General features: G+C 38.1%; 1 long non-coding RNA gene across 1 annotated transcript in view; it reads left to right on the top strand.

Annotated features, from left to right (window-relative positions):
• The window catches only part of LOC103891380 (uncharacterized), a 102,425-nt gene that overhangs the window by 36,334 nt on the left and 45,467 nt on the right, over window positions 1-20,624 (top strand). The window contains exon 3 of the long non-coding RNA XR_008509254.1: window positions 14,197-14,282. This is a non-coding gene — a long non-coding RNA (uncharacterized LOC103891380). The remainder of the gene's footprint in view (window positions 1-14,196; window positions 14,283-20,624) is intronic.

The raw sequence follows: 20,624 nt of genomic DNA on the forward strand, positions 1-20,624 counted from the left end.
AAACCAAAAACTAGAGACATGATCTTGGGAGCTGGTAATTTACAAAGGCTAAATATTATTGTAAATCTGACAAATGGCCAAACTGAAACTCACTCCATCATCTGCCAGCTAAGTGACAGAATCCCATGCAGGCCTAGGGGGTTGCTTATTCCACCCAACAGCCTCCCTTTCCTGGAGATGTGAGTTATGAGCTCAAATCCCCAAGTTTCCTAATGAAAATTGTACCTTCAAATGCTTTCAAATTTTTTCTTCTTTCATTTCCTAGCTTGGAGGAAAATAAAGTATGTCTTCATACTTTACCCAAATATTCCTTGGGTGTCCAAGGAATATTTACGGCCTAGGCAATTGCTACCTGGATTTTCTTAAAATAATATGACAGGAAAATAAAAGATGCTCTGAACACTTGTAAACCTGCCCACTGAATCAAAGAATACCTAGAAGCACTTGGTGGCTAACATAATAATTACCAGTTGTAATGGCTGAGATATATTTCTCATTTTTATAGAAGCTGTGTGCCTGTAGTCCAAGAACTAGAGAACATTACCTAGGAAAATGTTAAGGTTAAAGACATATCCTTTTTATAGGAAATAGTCATGAGATAAATGCTCACCCACTTTAAAAAAGAAATCGATAATTGTAATTCACTTGAAAGAAAGCAGTCTTAATTTATAAGCTTTAAAAGAAACTGTCTTTACTATACTGCAGAGTATTCGAAGTGTGTATCATAGCTAATATTTTATGCATACATTTTTTCAGTTGAAGGCATTTGCCATAACTCAGCTTTAACAAACTCTGTTCTCAGCTGTATCTCAGAGCATGACATATATCCATTGTCCAGCTATAAATCTGTAGTTGTTATTATACTTTTATGAATCTGATTCATGCAGGAAGCATTATCCCTGCAACTTTAATTAAGGAGTCAGGAATTTTCCCGTTTGAATTCCTGGCATTCTGCACACTTTATTGCATCTTCCCTCATGAGCCTCAAATGAGATATTTGGATTACAGATCCTTAGAAGAATAAAATCCATAAGCTCTAAATCAGGGATGGGTAAGTGGATTTGATCCAGCTTTAGAACTGACTTTGATGGTTCAAATTGCATTGAGTCTGTTAGGATTGGGTCAATCATTAATATCTAAATTTTTAAAGCCATAATTATAGGCATTTATTGGTATCAGGGTATTAAAATGCAGACTTTTGTTGTTTGGCTTCTTATTTCTGGAAAGCACGCCAGTGTCTTACTTGGGCTCGACTAAAGCCAAGATTCTGTTGGACTCAAGATCAATATGACAAAAATCAGATACAGGGCAGAGGGAATGGCCTGTTACATTAGACACTGTTACTTTTAATATAATGAGCTTGGAATATATCTTTGTGCGTATGTGCAGGTGATTTTACATAATTACACGTTTCTATACCATTATAGCTCTAGGTTGGCTACCTCATTAGACATCTTGCATTACCATCTCCATTCCTGATTTCCTGTTCTAATGCTACAAATACAAACAATGTAATAATAATACCAGCTCTTAAATACCAGCCCTGGTCTAAGAGTTTTATATGTTAACCTGTTGAATGCTTCTAACAAACCAATGAGGTCATTACTATGATTATCCCCATTTTATAAATAAGAAAACTGGGAAAATGAGAGGTTAAGTAACTTTCCCAAGACCACAGAAGCAGAAGATGGCAGAACTACAAATCTATGCTCAGGCAGATCTGGCTCCAGTTTTCACACTCTTAAGCACAATGCTACACTGCCTGTACTAATAGAACTGGCAGTACATATTTATTGAGCATCTTTGAACAGCACTTCCCTGTTCTATCAGGAACATGTTTGAGACTGTGATGTTGACCCTAAGGAGCTTGCAGTCTGGTCATGAGACAAGAAGTGCACAGAGGAAAAACCTACGAATAAATACATGTCGTGTTATTAACATTTATTGAATAATTGGTGTGTTCCTTCTACCATACTATTAACTAAATCCATGTAACCATCTGTAAAGAGTCAACTGTTTTTCTCTGTGTTTCACAAGAGAAGAAGCTAGAGATAAGTAACTCAAGTCCCACAGCTAGTAAGTAGCAGAGATGAGGTTGGACCTAGGCAGCTTGAATCCAGAGCCCTTGTTCTTAATCACTCTATTATCCTGGATGTGAACAAGTCTTCAAATGCATGTGGCAAGTAGCTGAAAAGCACTGTAAGAGCTTCGCAAGAGTAGGAAGGGTGAAGAATCCAGTTAATCAATTACTTAGCTAATTAATTAATTCAATATTTATTGGTTATCTTCATTGTCTCTAGCTGAAACAGAGTTGGCTCTGAAATGTTGTTGGCTCTTTAAACTTAAGTATGGTCTATTTTGTTTCCATAGCCCTGCACATTGCCTGCCAAGAATGTCCCCCGTGCTCTGCCTTCCCTGGCACCATCCCACTCACTAACTTTACCACCTCTATTAGCAACATTGTATGGCTAATTCCCATTCACCTTTCTGGTCTCAGCTTGGATTCTAAAGCCTCTGTAAAGACTTTTTGCCCCTCCAAGAGGTGAATGGGTGCACTCACATGTAATCCCACTCCATCGTACCACCTACTACACTGTGTCATGATTGCAGGTTTCCTTTTCCATCCACCTACTTCATGCTCTGCTCTGCCATATCTATCCCTGAACCAACACTCCCTAACCCACCCCAACAAGTCTCTGAGCTTGAGTGTTGGAACTGGGTCTTACTTCTCCTGTTGAATTGCAAGCTTCTAACACAAAGCCCAACATATAACAACTGTTGTACAGATATATTTTGGTTGAATGACTTAGTTCTATGTGCCAGGCACTGTGCATTAAAACACTTAGTATGTGGCAAGCATTGGCAACACATTAATTTCCAAAATCTCATTGAACTCTGATAATAATCCTCTGAGGTATATTATTATTTCTATTTTACAGGCAAGAAAATTGAGAATTAAGGGCATTAAATAACATCCTCAAGGTCATATAGTAAGTGAGGAGTTGAAATTAGAAATTATGTCTGTCTGACCCTAATCCTCTGCTCCATATGAATCAATCATTGCAATATAGTTTCTTAAAGTCATAATGAAGTTATAATAAGGCATACAGATGATGTAAAGGAATCAGAAATTATCTTCTTATGGTTTGTGGGGGTGGACAGCAGGATCTTTGCAGGGAGGTGATCCTGAAGAATAGATCTGATACACAGAGAGGGATCAGCACATTCAAGTGTCATGAGCTGTAAAATGTCCTGGCCTCTTTCTTCAGGGAGTGGTGCGGGTTCTTCTGTAACTGGAACACAGAGTGCAGGGGAGAAGCAGCTGACGTGCTTGGAATGGAGTATCAAGGGTACAAGAGCCAATCTAATGCAAGGGGGGGATCTGGCAGGAGTAGAGGAACGACCAAGGGATGTATCCACCTTAATTCTAAGAAGGTGAGTGTGTGCTCCCAGGGGAAGAGTGGCATTATCAAACTCTGGAAGGGATGCTAAGTTCAGAGTGAAGTCAGATGGTGAATCAGTTGACAAATAGAGGAAAATAATTTTCCCTCCATATTGCATAAGAAACAAGAGTCCAAAGCCTTTCACTTTGTCAGCAACTCTTCAAATCACATACCATAGACAGTTGAGTGGAGACTGGAAGGAATGGAAGAGTAATTACTGAACACATCGGACATCCCCTCTATTCCTTCTCATTCTCCTCCTGTAACACATGCTACTTTATCTACTGTTAGTATTATGTATGTGCTAGACACCACACTACACACATACTTTTGTTTATTTTCCTTAATCCTTCCATTGTGGAGAGTATTATTACCCCTACTTTCTGGATAGGAGAATGACAGATCAAAGAGGCTAAGCAGCTGGTCAAGTCTCACAACTAATTACTAACAGCCCAGATTAACCCCATGTGTATGTGACATCAAAGTCTATCATCTTAACTGATTTTATGGAGATTAAAGAATACCAAATATTCAGTGCCTCCTCAGAGTCAAACACTTTATCTACCCGACACATAACAAATACGATAAGATATTTGCTCTGTCCCTAATCTTTTAGTTCATTAATTCTTAAAAAGTAAAGATTTGTCTAAAATTCACGTGCTATTTTCTCTGGAGCAATTTCTTCCCTGTTTTCCTCTACCTCATTTTCTAATTCCACATTTAGAAAGCATGGGATATTTTGATTATTTGCTGAGATATTAGAAATTCTCTTTTAGAATCTTGTATTTGCTTTTGAAGTCCACAGTTGGAGCCTAAGAGAACAACTTCATGAAAGAGCTTTAAAAATTAATATGTGGTGTCAGTTGCACTCTCGATCCCCTTTTAATGAGAAAGGGACAGGTTATTGTGCTATTACATAGTACAGCCTATTCCTGGAAGCCATCTTAAGCTGTTCAGGATAATGTATCTCTACACTGCATCAGTCTTTGTTCCATAGATGCTGTTTTTTAAAGAATTTAATGAACAGCAAATGGCTCCTTAGGAGAACATTGTAATCACTCAATCTGGATTTTCCAGCATTCTTGGTGTAAGGAATGATAAAATGCCCATGAGGCAGTGCCAATATTTAAAGGATGATTAACTCCATATTTCACACTCTTGGGGCATTGTGAATGCCTGGATCAAGGTCTGATATGTTCCAGCTGATGTGCTAGAATAAATAAATACTTAGAGTTCCATTAGGAGGAAGACTGGGAACAAAAGAGCACATCATTCATTCATTTAGTCAATCAACAAATATATAAGGAGTGCCTGTTCTATATCAGGCACTGTTGAAGGTGCTGAGGATACAAAATTGTTACCCTCAAGGTGCTTACATTCTCTGAGAGAAGACAGATAATAAACCAAAAATATATTAGATTATATCAGAAAAAATAAAGCAAGATAAGGAGTGATATGCGTGAGACACTATTTTATAGAATGAGCAGGAAAAGGCCTCTCTAAGTTACATCTCAGCTGAGATCTTAAGGAAATGATTGACCAAGACAGGCAGATGTCAGGGGAAGAGTGTTTCCAGCAATCATTGCGAAGTTCCTGAAGTAGGAGTGCTTTTAAGGAATAGCATGGATGACCCTGTGGCTGGAAGAGATCAAGTCTCATATAAGCCCTTGGTAAAGAATTTAAATATTATACTGTGTGAATTGGAAAACCACTACAGAGGGTTGAGCGGAGGAGTGACATGATCTGACTCACCTTCTTCAAACATCTATCTGCTCTGCATAGAATCAATGTAGGGGCAGATGTGAAAGCAGGGCAGCCATAGGTCGAAGACTGTGTTCATCTGGGCAAGACATGCTGCTGCTTGGACCAGGGTTGTAGGGGTAGAGATGGCCAGTGGTGGTTTCATTTTAGATATTTAGAAAGGAGAGCTGTTAGAATGTGCTAAGAGGTTGGATGTGAAAGAGAGTAATCCAGATTTCTTTTACCTGTATACCTGGAAGAATGGAAGTGTTATTTAGTGAGGCAGGAAAGATTTCGGGAGAAACAGATGGAGGGTAGGGGAGCATTATCTCAGGTTTGGATATCAGTGTGAGATATGTGGTGGACGTCTGCGTGGAGTTGCAGAGGAGGCACTTCGGTAGTGAGTCTTGAGGTCAGCAAGAGGTCTGCGCTGAAGATTTGAATTTGGGATTCATGAGCCTGTAGTTAATCCACGAGACTAGATAAAACCATCCAGGTCAGTGTTGGTAGAAAACAAGTTCTTGATCCGTCTCTTCAAGGGGTTCAGTTATATTATCAACTTGGTATAAAACCCCCAACATGTTTTGCTTTCATTCCATCCCTTCCGAGGGTGCAAAGTTTCTATGCTTTTCCTAAAACAATTTAAAGTTAAGTGCCACTCAAGCTAACTACAAATCTTTTTTTCTGAAATTCTAAGAGCTTTAATAGAGAACAGCAAAGCAGATGGTAGACTCTGTGCAGAAACAAAACAATTCTGAGTAGCTTTCTTGCTTCACCTGTTATAAAATGAATCAGTATGGCCCAACCACATGGTGGTGCATTCAGAATGCCCATTTCTCCTAAATATCTACCAGCATCACAAGTGTGTTCCTGGATTCTTATCAGTCGTAACGGTAGCTACTGATCAAGGCCCCAGAGCCATATTGACTTTTGTATAGGACTTTATACTGAATGTTTATTTAGTAAAGTAGAGGCTTGAAAGGAGAGCTATGGATACCCCATAATAGGGGAGGCAAGTAAGAGAATGCATAGTGAACCACATGTCTGAAAGTGAATGGTGAACACATGCATATTCCACTGTAACTTTTATGCATGAAGAAAAGATGTCATAGTAATTGTGAAAGGGAACAAATGAACTGTTTCTACACCAAGTCTCTAAAATAGAATCTATGGAGATGTGGATGAGACTCGCAGTATTTGATTCAATAGGATGGAAAGACAAAGCAGAGATATATTCTACTAGGCTGCAGCAGGTCCATGCAGAGCAAAGTGCTTCCAGAGGTGGGAGAAGGTCTAGCCAGGCAGGTATATTAAGGGCATGTGGACAAATAATGGTAGATGGTCATGCAGTTGAAGGATGACATATGTTACAGTGGTGCACTGACTGCAGCAAAGCCTGGTAAAGGAGGCACCAGAAGCACAAAACTCGCTGAAGTTGAAACTGGGAGTTCTAGCTTGGAAGTAATTAGCCACAAGCCTAGGTCAGAGCCGGCACTCCAGTTTTAGGACATGAGGAATGGAAACCCAGGGCTATGGGAACAAAGCCAGGAAGGTAATTTGATCTTACATTTATGTAGACTCTTAAGTTTAGAATTTTTGCTTTATCTCTTGTATCAGTCAGAGTTGTATCAGGAGATAAACGGCATTGTCAAATTGAGTAATTTTTGGAGAGCCTAAGGAAGGGACTATTATTAAGGTGTTGACCACATATAGAGATACTGCAAGGGATAGTGCATTTCCCTGGAGGTAGAACAGTGGCAGAGCTGTTACCATCCACAGATCTGAAGAGTTGCAGGGGAGAGCTATAAGCAAAACTTGGAGACAGAGGCTGTGTGGAGAAGAAACCCTGTATGAGCTCTGAGTGTAGGTTGAGAGAGGCAGACAGTCCATGGTGACCTAGCTAGGTTAGAGCTAGGGGCATATATTTCTGACCCAGTCTCACTAGCCCCCAACCTCCTGCTACTGTTCTGCACTGGCAAACTCAACAGGAAGCCATGGGCAAGGGAGCATGGTGAGCTGTTTCTACAAGTCAGCCTCAGCACGGAGCAGGGTAGAGGGGTGATGAGTGGATTTGCAGGGACTAAGGAACATCATCCAGTACATCTCCCAATGAGAATACATGCATAGAAAATACATGAGCAGATGAAAAAAATTTAAAGAGAGAACACACACAAGCATAGGTGATCAGAGTGTAGAGTTACTGGTTGTATCATTTTATATCAGAGTCCCATTCCTGCTGTCCCATTCCTGCTACATTTCTTGTAATGCATTTTGAATTTATTTTAGAAACTAATTCTAAATTTTCTTGTGACTAACACACATTGTGTTGAACTTTTTGCATGTAAAAGCATCAGTTTATTCAAAGTAAACATTTAAAGAATATCACAATTTAAAAACTCCTTTGGAATTGCGTGTGTGCACCATTTTTTAAACATCTGAGAGACTTCACTTCTACCAAGCACAAGGACAAAGTTGTGTTCCACCTTCAGAGAGACTGGCTTCCCAGTCATGCATCCAAGCAGACAATCAGGTGCAGAAGAACGAGACAGGAATCATTTGTCAGGACAGAGATGAAAGATGGGCGTCTTGATTGAAAGACTGAACGTCAAAACTAGGGCAAAAGACCAAACACAGGCCAGAGTTGAGCAGACTCCCTAGTTGTTATTGAGTTCTAAATTGAGATTCTTTCAGTGTTCTCTGATGAAGGATCAATTAGTCATATAACCTAGAGAATAGAGCTGAGTTTCGATGAGGGGACCAGGCAGCCCCAGGTACTGATGAGAGACAGAATATGAATGCAGGGAACCAAGCAAGTGGTGGCAAAAGCATTTGACAATCACAACCATTTTTCCAAAACTAGCTGCTTCTTGTTGTTTGCCCACCTGGGTATATGATGCTAACCTGGGGAGGAGAATCAGACTTTTCTTAATGGCATGCTAATTTATTTGGCCTGACACCAAAATTGTACCTTCTAGAACAATTAATTAAGTCACACATTGGGTGTGGCTGATACAAACTAGAAATTTTATTTCAAAGCTGAGTTATCTCTATAGTGGTTTCTAGAAGTTTCAAATAATCTTGAACATGTGAAGTCTGAATCCTAATGCCATCTGTGATATTTTCAACTTTTAGGCATAGCATTTAAATGAAAGTAACTGTGATTTTAAAATAGTGTTCATAGATGGTAGGTATACAGCAGATATTGTGAATTTTTTCATAGGTATTATTGCATGATACTAGCAGGCAGTAGCAAAATAAATTATCTTTTTTTTTCCTGTATTTGTACCATGTGGTTATTATCTTGATTTTGAATAGTTTGAAAAATGATTAATTTTGCCAGAATTAATTTGGAGGCTTTTCTATACCAATAATTAATATAGCTATTGAGATTATAACACTAAATAATTATCAATAATAATTTAATTTTATACTAAAATACTATAAAATTTAAAATATTCCTCAGAACACATTTATATAATGAGAAATGTAATGCTCTCAGTTTAAGTAAAATTTGTTCAGAATGCTGTATTTCATTATTTTGTATGAACTTTTAGATGATGAAATGCATAGGCTGTTTCTGCCCTGAGAAATGAAAGGACAAATTTAGAGAATTATAATTTAGGAATGTATTTTTTTTTTTTTTTTTTTTTTTTTACAGTAGCCAGATAATTGAGGTCAAAGGAAAGTTCTGTTTTTTTTTTTTTTTTTTTTTGAGATAGAGCCTCACTCTGTCACCCAGGCTGGAGTGCAGTGGTGCTATCTCAGCCTCCTGGGTTCGAAGGATTCTTCTGCCTCAGCCTCCTGAGTAACTGAGTCTACAGGCGCACACTACCGCGCTCAGCTAGTTTTTGTATTTATTTACTTATTTATTGTTTTTAGTAGAGACAGGGTTTTACCATGTTGGCCAGGCGGGTCTCGGACTCCTGGCCTCAAGTGATCCACCTACCTCAGCCTCCCACGGTGTTGGGATTACAGGCGTGAGCCATAGTGCTTGACTCAAAGAGAGGTTTGATGGAGAATTATTTGTCTCAGTTTTTAACTGTATTTTATGAATGTACATATATGTCAAAACATACTTCTAATAGTTTACTAAAACTTGTTATTTCTCAACTAACTGTGCCCTTTATTTAGAAAACAAATATATTAACATAAGCAAAAAATAAAAATTATAACGACACAATCTAGAGAAAACAAGCATGTAACTATATTGTACTCTATTTTTTAATGTGAATTATCAAAAAGTGACCATATTTGTACAGATTTTCAAAAGTCATGACTATATATAGAAAAATATGACCATATTTGTACATATTTAATTAATTTTTTTTTTTTTAGAGATAGGGCCTTGTTTTGTCACCCAGGCTGGAGTGCAATGAGAACAGGGCTCACTGCAGCCTTCACCCCCTGAGCTCAAGTGACCCTCCCATCTTAGCTTCCTTAGTAGCTGGGACTACAGGCACATGCCACCATGCCTGGCTAATTTTTTATTTTTTGTAGAGACAGAGTCTCACTATATTGCCCAGGCTGATTGTGCTCTCCTGGGCTTAAGTGATCCTCCTACCTCAGCCTCTCAAATTGCTGGGATTATAGGCATGAGCCACCATGCCTGACCTAGGTACATATTTTTAATAAAAAATATTTTTACAGGCTGGGTGTGGTGGCTTACGCCTGTAATCCCAGCACTTTGGGAGGCCGAGGTAGGCAGATCATGAGGTCAGGAGATCAAGACCATCCTGGCTAACATGGTGACACCCTGTCTCTACTAAAAATACAAAAAATTAGCCGGGCATGGTGGCACGCACCTGTAGTTCCAGCTACTCAGGAGTCTGAGGCAGGAGAATTGCTTGCACCCAGGAGGTGGAGGTTGCAATGAGCCGAGATTACGCCACTGCACTCCAGCCTGGGCAACAGAGCGAGACTCTGTCTCAAAAAAAAAAAAAAGAAAGAAATATTTTTTACAACATTTTTCATTTTTTTTGTGTCTCTTAGTGGCTGCTCCTTGGGTTAAAAGTTTTTATTTTAGATTGATTCTGAGTTCTGATATTTCAAATGATTTATTTAAACTAAATACCTTGTTTTTCAATAAGCCCCAATTAACAGTAGTTAATCACATAAAATTGTAGGATCTCAGGGTAGAAAAAACTTGAAAAGAAGTAAGCCAATTGAGCTCTAGTTCTGATGCCAGATGTCTTCTTCAATATTCTTGCTGTGGTTATGAAGCCTGGGGTTGATTGTCTTAATGAGAGGCTAACTTCCTTTTGGAGGTTGTCCATCTTGAAATAATTTTTCTACTAAAAAATATTTCCTTATGTTGTTCTACAATTTATCTTTATACAGTCTCTAACATTCAGAAACATCAGAGAAGGTCTAGTCTCTCTTCTGCAAGGACAGCAGCCCAACCACCAGAGTAAACACAGCAGCAGATTTCTCCTATCCTCTCAGCTTCTTTCTCTGTGTTTCCTCTTCTTTAGCATAATGCAAAACATTCCCTAAGGCCATCTTTGTTTCAAAGTTTCAAAATATCTGATCAACTGTGTTAGAAACAACAGACCAAGTTATTATTCCATTCTTATAGAAACTATCAGTTTTGTGTAGGAGTATCATTTAAATTAGATTCAAATTTGTCATGATAAATAATTGCAATATTTATTTTTTCTAGAGAGACAAAATTCAATGAATTGCTGTATTGAAATCGGGCAATGTACTTTGCAATATTTTTCTTTCAATGATGTTTTATGGGGCTATTAAACCTAATACTTAATTCAATAAGTTTTATTTTAAGATCTTAGATTCATTTTCTATATTTATGTATCACCAACCGTTGGACAGGGGATAATCCTAAAATTCTTAGCTCCTCTACTATCCTAATATGTTGATAATATAATACATAATTTGACAAATTACCTGGTACCAAGATCTGGCTCTTTGAATACACTGCATTTAAAGGCAAAAAGCTCCAAATCTGCACACTTAATTATACAGCATTATCATTTCTATCCCTAATTCCTTAATCAAAACCATCATTAGCCATGCAAATAATAAAGGAAATTGGATTACAAAGGAAGTAAAGATTAGTGACTCTAAGATCAGATAGCTGATTTTAGAGTCAGGTTGAAATTGGGCTCAGTTTTATAATTCAGAGAAACAATGCAACTACCTTGTCATAAGCCTTTTCAATTTTAAAGATAAAGCACTGTGTATTTTTGTTTGTTTGACGAGAATTTTACATGAAATCCATGAGTAGCAACAGACTAAATTATTATGCATTTTAACAAGATGACCTATAACATATCAAATCACCTCAAATCATGAACACTGCTTTTTTTTTTTTTTTTTGAGACAGTGACTCACTCTCTTGCCCAGGCTGGAGTGCAATGGTGCAATCTTGGCTCACTGCAACCTCTGCCTCTGATTCTTCTGCCTCAACCTCCCGAGTAGATGGGGTTACAGGCATGTACCACCACACCCGCCTAATTTTTGTATTTTTAGTAGAGATGGGGTTTTGCCATGTTGGCCAGGCTGGTCTTGAATTCCTGATCTCAAGTGACTGCCTGCCTCGGCCTCCCAAAGTGCTGGGATTACAGGCGTGAGCCACCATGCCCAGCCGAGCACTGCTTTTTGAGGTGTCACTTGAGAAATTGGTTTTTGGTGGATTCAGTCAGTGCTTTGTCTTTTCTAGGTCCCAGGATTTTGACTGGTTGGTTGTACGACTAGAGTTGCTGGAGTTCAAGTATTTTCATTTTAACTATTCAACTGAAAGCAGTGCGTTAACAGAACATGGGTTCCAAAGAATTTACTGAGAAGAAGCAAAGTAATACTTGGGAGAACTGTAAGTAAAGTTAATTAAAGCTCCTACCAATGCGGATTGGCAAAATCTTTGGTGTCAGTGTCTACCTTTAAGATAGTCTTCCTTTGTACCCACGAGGCTGGTTAGATTTACTGGGCCTATGTCTGCATAATGCAAAAAGCATCTCTGCTATTTAGATTTCTAGATTGTACATATTAGGTATATAAATATTAATAAAAATTTTCTGCCCTTAAATATTACATGTCACAGTTAATATTCTGCATTCTCTGTCTAGATATCTACTTTTCAATATTTGCTGCTAGAACCTTATTAATACATTTGAAGCTTGTTTTTTTCTCTGTGTGTGAATTTTATTGGGAACACTATGTTCAAACAACTAAGGAAAAAATATTGGCCATTTATTTTTTGATGGAAGATAGGAATGTAGCATGTGCTCTACAGTTTTAGCAATATCAGATATTATTGAGATAAATGCAATCTTAGACACAAAGTGCTTCATTTTGTGTTAAACATAGCAGAGGAATGTTTTACTATCTCATGGGAGCATCAAGTTTCCCCATAATTGAAGAGCTAACACAAGATATCAAGGATCCTGAAAAAGAGCTTCCTGCCTTGGTGGGAGACTCGATGGCACTGGCTTGCAATTATACTGCCCATTGGAACCCCCTTGGGAGCTTAAAAATACTGAGGTTTGTGTCCTAGCCTGAGGCATTCGATTTAATTGGTCTGAGGTATGGTTTGGGATTGGGATTTTAAAGTTTTGTAGGTAATTCTAATATGCAGCCACAGTTGAAGACAGCTGTTCTAAAATCTCATCTAAACCAAAATTAGCAATTTCTTCTAATATGCTTTGATGATTTTTAAGGCTATGTTCTCTAAAGAAACCCCTAGACCTGAAAATTACTCTATGCAAAGAGATTCTGTGGTCCAATAAACTTGAAAAGTGTGACATATCTTATCATCCTTTTGGAGAAATCTAATTCTCCTGGACACATTAAAGATAACGGTAGGCCCAGTATGGGATCTCACACCTGTAATTCCAGCATTTTGGGAAGGCTGAAGCAGGAGGGTTGCTTGATCTCTGTGTTTTAAGAATAAAATTCTGGCTGGGCACAGTGGCTCGCGCCTGTAATCCCAACACTTTGGGAGGCCGAAGTGGGTGGATCACCTGAGGCCAGGGGTTCGAGACCAGTCTGGCCAACATGGTGAAAACAACATCTCTACTAAAAACACAAAAATTAGCTGGGCATGGTGGCGGTTGCCTGTAATCCCAGCTACTTGGGAGGCTGAGGCAGGAGAATCTATTGAATCCGGGAGGCGGAGGTTGCAGTGAGCTGAGATTGCACCCCTGCACTCCAGCCTGGGCAACAGAGCAAGGCTCTGTCTCTAAATAAACAAACAAACAAATGAACAAACAAATAAATAAAATTCCCACTTGCATTGCTTATCTATGACATTATACCACAAACATGGACTAAGCGGTTCTTGATCATATGGTCTTACATTGATAATATTTATATCTGTGTAGCTGTTAAGTAAAGCGTATGTTGACATGAACCCCACTGGAAATGAGGTTCTGCTCTGGGCTGCTCCCTTTGGACCCAGTATTTTTTAATGCAAAGGACTTGGCAGTAAGAACATCCATCTTTAGTGCCCAAATTGATAAAAAGCAGGGAAGGACTACCAACTTGCTCAAAAGTTACCATTTACGTTACTTAAATCCCCTTTGAATTGACCCTCTTCTGCGGCTTAAATTATAAGCTCCCTGTCTTCAAATGTCTTAAAATCTCTAAAGCATCATGGGATGTGTTTCTTTGGGAAGAAAGCTGGAAGTTATGAGATGTGGAAAGAGTGTAGAATGGAGTGATTGAGGTTGTGAAGGTATAACCAAGAGAAAGGAGGTTCACTCACAAGTGAGAGTTAGATTGAGCGATGGTAAATTAACCTTGAGGCTGGAGGAGGCAGTAGACATGCCATTTATCATTTCTCCTTGGGTAGAGATGAAGATGTGACAAGAATACACACCCAAAAGCAAAGTGACCCATGCTGTCTGTTGACTTCACGTCTCAGGTGTTGTCTTACTCAATTTTTTGGCAGCATGACAACTTGGCCTCCTCCTCTCAGTTTCTTCCCTTGGCTTCTGGAATCCTGGGCACGCCTTGTTTTCCCCTCACGGCTTTAACTGCTCCTTCTGATCTCTCCCAGGTTGGGGAAGGCACTCCTATCTTCGCTCCCATGATGACCTACGTCCACTTACTTCCTTTATGGCACTGGCTCCAACTACTCAAAAGGTTTCTTTAGTTGTATCTTCACTGTATTATTTTTATATTAAATATATAACATGATATTTTAATAGTAAGAGGTATACTATTCATTTATGTCTCCCCAAATTAGGCAGAGCCTGGCAATTGCATAAAATTTAAAGCTTTACAGAGGTTCAACTCCTCTTCTTAACAAAATGCCCATAATCAACCTCCTACTCCTTATCATATCTATCTTAATCGCCATAGCATTTCTAATGCTAACCGAACGAAAAATCCAGGGCTACACACAACTACGCAAAGGACCCAACATTGTAGGCCCCTACGGACTACTACAACCCTTTGCCGACGCCCTAAAACTATTCACCAAAGAGCCCCTAAAACCTTCCACATCAACCATCACCCTTTATATCATCGCCCTCACCATCGTCCTCCTATTATGAGCCCCCCTCCCCATACATCAACAAGTGTTTATTCTTTTATTATTTTTATTACTTTAATTTTTTTTTAGATATGGTCTCACTCTGTCACACAGGCTGGAGTGCAGTGGGGTGATCAGGGCTCGTTTCAGCCTCAACCTCCTGGGCTCCAGTGATCTTCCCACCTTAACCTCCCGAGTAGCTGGGACTACAGGTGTGTGCCACCACATCTGGCTAATTTTTGTATTTTGGGTAGAGATGGGGTTTCACTAGGTTGCCCAGGCTGGTCTCAAACCCCTGAGCTCAAGTGATCCTCCTGCCTTGGCCTCCCAAAGTGTTGGGATTACAGGTATGAGCCACCATGTCCAGCCAACAAATGTTTGTTAAACTAAATTAATTGATTGATCCCATACACACTCAAGAGATCCAATAGAGAAATGAAGTGGGAAATGTCACCAAAAAGAATAGTGACTTACCTTTCTAATGTATGCAGTTGTCTTGCCACTTAAAAATATAGCTCTTTTTGATTACAGCACTGATAAATATTTATTGTATTTAAGTAACTGGTATTGTAGAAGATCTGAAAAATAAAGAAACAAGGACACAAAAACAATGCACAAATCTACCACCCAAAGATCAGCATTGTAAATAATTGTGTGTATTTTCCTCCAGGCCTTTTTCTAGGCCTAAGTCGGGGTATATATATATGTAGGTATGCATGTGTGTGTGTGTGTGTGTCTGTTGTGCGTGTGTGTGTACTTTTTTCAAGAGAATTTGGATCATAATGAAACAAACGATTTTGTACTCTTTTTGATTCAATATATTCTTATATTCTTTTACTTCGCAAATATTTGTTGAGGGCTTAACATAATGTACTAGGTACTATTTTAGGCTCCGGGAGTGCACCAGTGAACAGTATTTTGAATGTTTTTCTGAAAAACTTGATTTTAAATGACCTACTAATGTTTTACATTTTAGGTCAACTAAATTGCTTAATTTAACCAATTCCTGACTGTTGTTACCATTTCACACCACGATTAGTAATCTTACAACAAGTAGCTTTATTCATAAATCTTTGTGTTTTTCTTTGATCATTCACTAGGTTAGAATGGAAGTAAGTTCAAAGACTAGTTAACAAACTATAAAACACGAACTTTTAAAAAAGTGTCCAGGGATACTTCAGTAAAAGGTTTTGGTAATTTATAAACCCCAATTTCCATCAGTGTATGAAGGAACCCATCTTACAACTCTCCAAGGAATATATTTATCTGCCTATATATTGTCTCACGTTAGAATTATTTTATTCTAGTATGTGTAACTTTCATTTTCTTATATAAATATGTAATCTTGTTTTTCCATTAATTTTTTTTTATTGATTCTTATGGAATGTGGCTATTTAGGAAATATAAACTTAAACTTCCCTTTAATAGGAAACCCCTAAAATCCTATAGTAAGACTTTTTTTTTTTGGATCCATGTTGTATTTTAGCTTACCAGCAGAGATCCTGGGGTTTTCAAAATGGTTTCTTACTCATTTTTTTCCTCGGTTAACATTCAGTTCAGGTGCGCATGTTTAGTAGGGTACATACATTAAGCAAGGCAGATGTTCAGTGAAAGTCAAGTGTCCTTCAAAGAGTAATAGCAGCATCCCAGGGGTTCCCTTTGAGTGTGAAACCTTCTCTAAGACTAGCATAATCACCTGCTGGGGGAATCCTGGTGCATCAGTCTCTTCATGAGCATACCCTAGATCAAGCTCTCTGACTGTGGTGTCCATTGTGGGTTACTGTCTCTGTTTCTAGACATATTGATAGACAAGTTCCAGATGTCACAACCAAGAATATTTTCTATGTCAATCACTAATTAATAAAAGATTCACATGTCTGAAAGCAGATTATTAACTTATTGAAAGGAAGACACTTATAAGGCTTAGTTGTGCTATTTGTGAAATACTTCTAAGTGTTACTACAAAGTAATCTAAATCAAGTGCTATTTAATTTAACAAGAGGAAAATAAAAAATAATTCCCTATTCTTCATCTATGGGGGTCACAATGCTGAGGATGCAATAAAAAATTAAACGGAGTTTAGCTAGTCTCTAGAGCAAGGCCTCTTTGCTTTTGATACAACAGGTGACACTAGTAGATGACTCCTTGTTTGGGGTGACTGTAAGTCTAGCTTTACAGCTTCCTCTGTGCTCTTTGTTTTTCTCTAGTTTGCTGCTTTATGTCGTATGAACACACAACCCTTAGAATTTATTTAACTTTTTTTTTCTGTTGCTCCTACCATGCTTCCCAGAAGCCAAAGAGCAAATATGTGTAGAGGAAATCAAGGTTTCTCAATTGTGGCATCACTGAATGAATGTGCATTGAAGGACGTTTGGCAGCATCTATGGGGTGTGCCCACTAGATGCCAGTAGCACCTCTCTTCCCTAGTTGGGACAACCAAAAATTGTCCTAGTAATTGTCGGATGTCCTTTGGGAGGCAAAATCGCCCCTAATTGAGAACTCCTGGAGTAAACGTGGCTCAGTCTTCCTGTAGGATCCCCCACTTGACCTGTGGCAGGCCACATTCCATTGTCTACCCAATAGCCAGAGTAGTGTTTCCTAAGAATAAGGTCTTGCCACTTCCCTGCTTATAATAGTCCAACGTCTTCTTGTGGCCCTGGAGTAAAATCTGAACTCCTGTGGCAACCTATATAGCCCTCCATGATCTTACCCTAACCCACTCTGTCTCATTGGCTACCCCCTTCTCTCCTTCACTCTTCTAAATTTGCTGTGATCAAAGCCACCCCTCAAAGAGGCCTTTCTTGCACTTATTAACACAGCCTCTCCCTTCTTCTAGTCACTTTATTATATCATATAGTTTGCTTTGTTTATTTGCATGTTTTACAACCTGAGATTACCTGGTACCTTTATTTGTCTACTGGTTTATTGTCTTTTCTCAAGCACAGCAGAATGTAAGCTTCTTGAGTGAAAAGGGCATTTCTACTTTGTTCACTACTCCTTGCTCAATGTCTAAGATAAAGCCTAACACTTCATAGATGTTAAAAAAATACAATGAATAAATAAATAAATGGGTAAAATTAGGCAGAGGCAGTGACTCAGTATATATATACACAGTGTATATATATGTATACACACACAGTATATATATATATATACACACACACAGTATATATATATATATATATATATACACACACAGTATATATATATATACACACACAGTATATATATATATACACACACACACATACATATACACACACACATATACACTATATATATATATTCTCTTTTTCTGTATTCACACTTTAACAATTCAGTAATATTTTAGATAGTCAAAAAAGGGCAGAAAACAAAGAAATACAACCTTATTTGTCTACTATCCAGATAATGTGATCTTGAGTTGCAAAGGATGAAGGGTGCCGTTATGTATTTGACAAAATCAGTATTCATATGTATATAGTAGTTTACAAATAGATCAAGACTTTTTCCATCCACATAAATCAACATTTCTGTGTTAAGCAGTCACTAAGGGTGAAATGCTGAAAATAGCAAGATTCATTTCCTTCCATCAAGGGGCTCACAGTCCGATGGGCAGGCCAGTGGCATGGAAGAGCAGATCATTAGAGATAGTCTGATGAGTGCTTCAATGTGAAATGAAGGATCAGGAGCTAGCAGTGTACCTGAGAAACCCTGGGATGGACAGATGCTGGAGTGTAAGTGTTAAGAATCAAGGAACCCTGACTAGAGTGCTAACTCTTAAAGAGTCCTCTTATGTATTTTAGTACAGAAACACTCCACTTGGGTAAAAGGAGTGTGCTTAAAAATCCCCACCTCACCAAATGAGAAGGAGCTGCTGGCAAGGAGCTGCTGGCAAGATCTGAGCTCAACACCCCAGGAACCTCCAGATTTGGAAGGCTTTTGGTTTCTTCACTTCTTTTGCTTTCTATTTTTGCCTCAAAATATGTGCACTCCTAGAGTTCCCTATTTTCAAAAAGCCTTCTGAGCCAGTAAGGAAGAAAAGTTTTCTTTGGGGAACTTCCAAATATTTGTGAATTGCCATTGCTTACTTTTTCACTGCAACAGCAAGGCAAATCTGTACCATTAAGTAGTAATATAATGTTGATATTCTGCCCTGAATGATGGGTCCATTATAAATACCATGCTCAAGCATATCTTTTCATTTTTGAGCATGGCACTATGTCAGTGGGAGCAGTGATTTTCAGATATTTTCCATATTCCAAAATTGTGATCAGGATCTTGAGGTATGGTTAAGTAATAGGAATACTGTAAGAGTATTAAAAAAATATCTTTGGGAGGGCTTATAATCCTGTAAGTTTAGCACTTTGTTCTTCAGTTGCGTAGTAGCTCAATGTAGTTTAATTGGTCAGGTTCTTCATGGAACAACAAACAGGACAGTGAAGACTCTTATAGTTATTGCTTTGCAGTATGGCACAATCATTCAAAAGATAAATATCTCTCAGATTAACTTAATATATGAGAGGAAATTCATGCTCATCTTGATTTTTGGAGTGGGTAAGAAACTATGCATTCTCTCTCCAGTGACATTTTTCGTGTGATTTCAAATATATCAAACTCATTCAGATATTCTTAACTTGGGAGGACAGGCACAGAGAATATATTTGAATATACTTGAGAATTTTCTGTTCCTCATTTGAAGATAACTAGGTAACCATTCTGAAAATAAGATGCTCTCCTCTCCTCTTATTCTGCTTAGAATTTTAACCATTCAAAGTGGAATGTGAGAGTGATGTAGCTCATTACTCCTTGGTTTTCTCTCCATCCCTCACTTTTTTCATTTTTTGCAACTGATGTGTTTCCAACGATGTACTCAGCTGGTTTTTGCTTTTGTTGATAGCTGAGCTTATATGAGATTTTCTTAAACTGCTTTTATGATACTATGCCTTCCCAACAGGCAAAATAGTCTCACATTCTCAGCAGGGCTGGGGTAGGGAATCACCAGTAAGGAACTTCTCTTCTTCCACAAGAATTGAAGACATCTAATTTCTCATCTGTTCCTGTCCCTGTGGACACAAATGCCAAAATCGGTCTTGCTGGTGGCATTTGAAATGGCATATGCACAGTTCAGGAAGCGTTACTGTTTACCCATTAATCACTCTGGGCCACCAGTCAAAATATTTTCTGTGCAAAAATGCCTTTCCTATTTTGTACCAATTAATATTGGATGGAACTCAAGAGTCACAGTTAATCTGTGGCAAAGCTTTTATTTGCTGTCAGGCATTCAGACATGAAAAATGCTCAATGTAATATTTTAATTAATAAAAATATGCTGAGAAGTGTATTTTTCTGAAGTAGATTTTTATTACGCTTCATTACATTTACAAATTTAATGGACACATATATTATGTCCTGTCACCATGGGAACCACATCAAGACAGGCTTTTTATAGGCTGTGGATGTGGTTATAAAACTCTCACAAAGACAAAATTGTTTCTTATAAGTTTAAAAGAAGCTGTGCTCATTTACAGTATGTATAATTTAGTGCAGAGCTTGAGGCAATAGAGAGGATCTTTATTTGATTTAGAGACTAACACTTCTTTTTATGAAGCTTTTAAGTGTTTATTATTTTAGGTCTGTGTTCATGAAGTTGTAACTTGGCTTATTGTGAAAGAAAATTTAAAAAATTAAAACTTTGTATAATAGATGAAACAGATGAAATTCTTTTTTGTAACTGTTTAAAAAGCAAAGCACTTTTAAAAACAAATTTTTCCAAGCATACATAAACGAAGGGCCTACAATGAACCCCAATTCCCATCTTGAATAACCACCAATATTTTACTGTATTTATTTTATGTGTCACCCTGCAAACACCACTTTTTATGGCTGAAGTATTTTAAAGTAAATTATAGTAAAATGGTAAAATATCATTTTACTATCAAATACTTTAGTATGCATCTTAAAAAAGGAGG

The sequence above is a fragment of the Pongo abelii genome, chromosome 7 (genome assembly GCF_028885655.2).
Source record: "Pongo abelii isolate AG06213 chromosome 7, NHGRI_mPonAbe1-v2.0_pri, whole genome shotgun sequence".
In the NCBI taxonomy this organism is placed as follows: Eukaryota; Metazoa; Chordata; class Mammalia; order Primates; family Hominidae; genus Pongo; species Pongo abelii.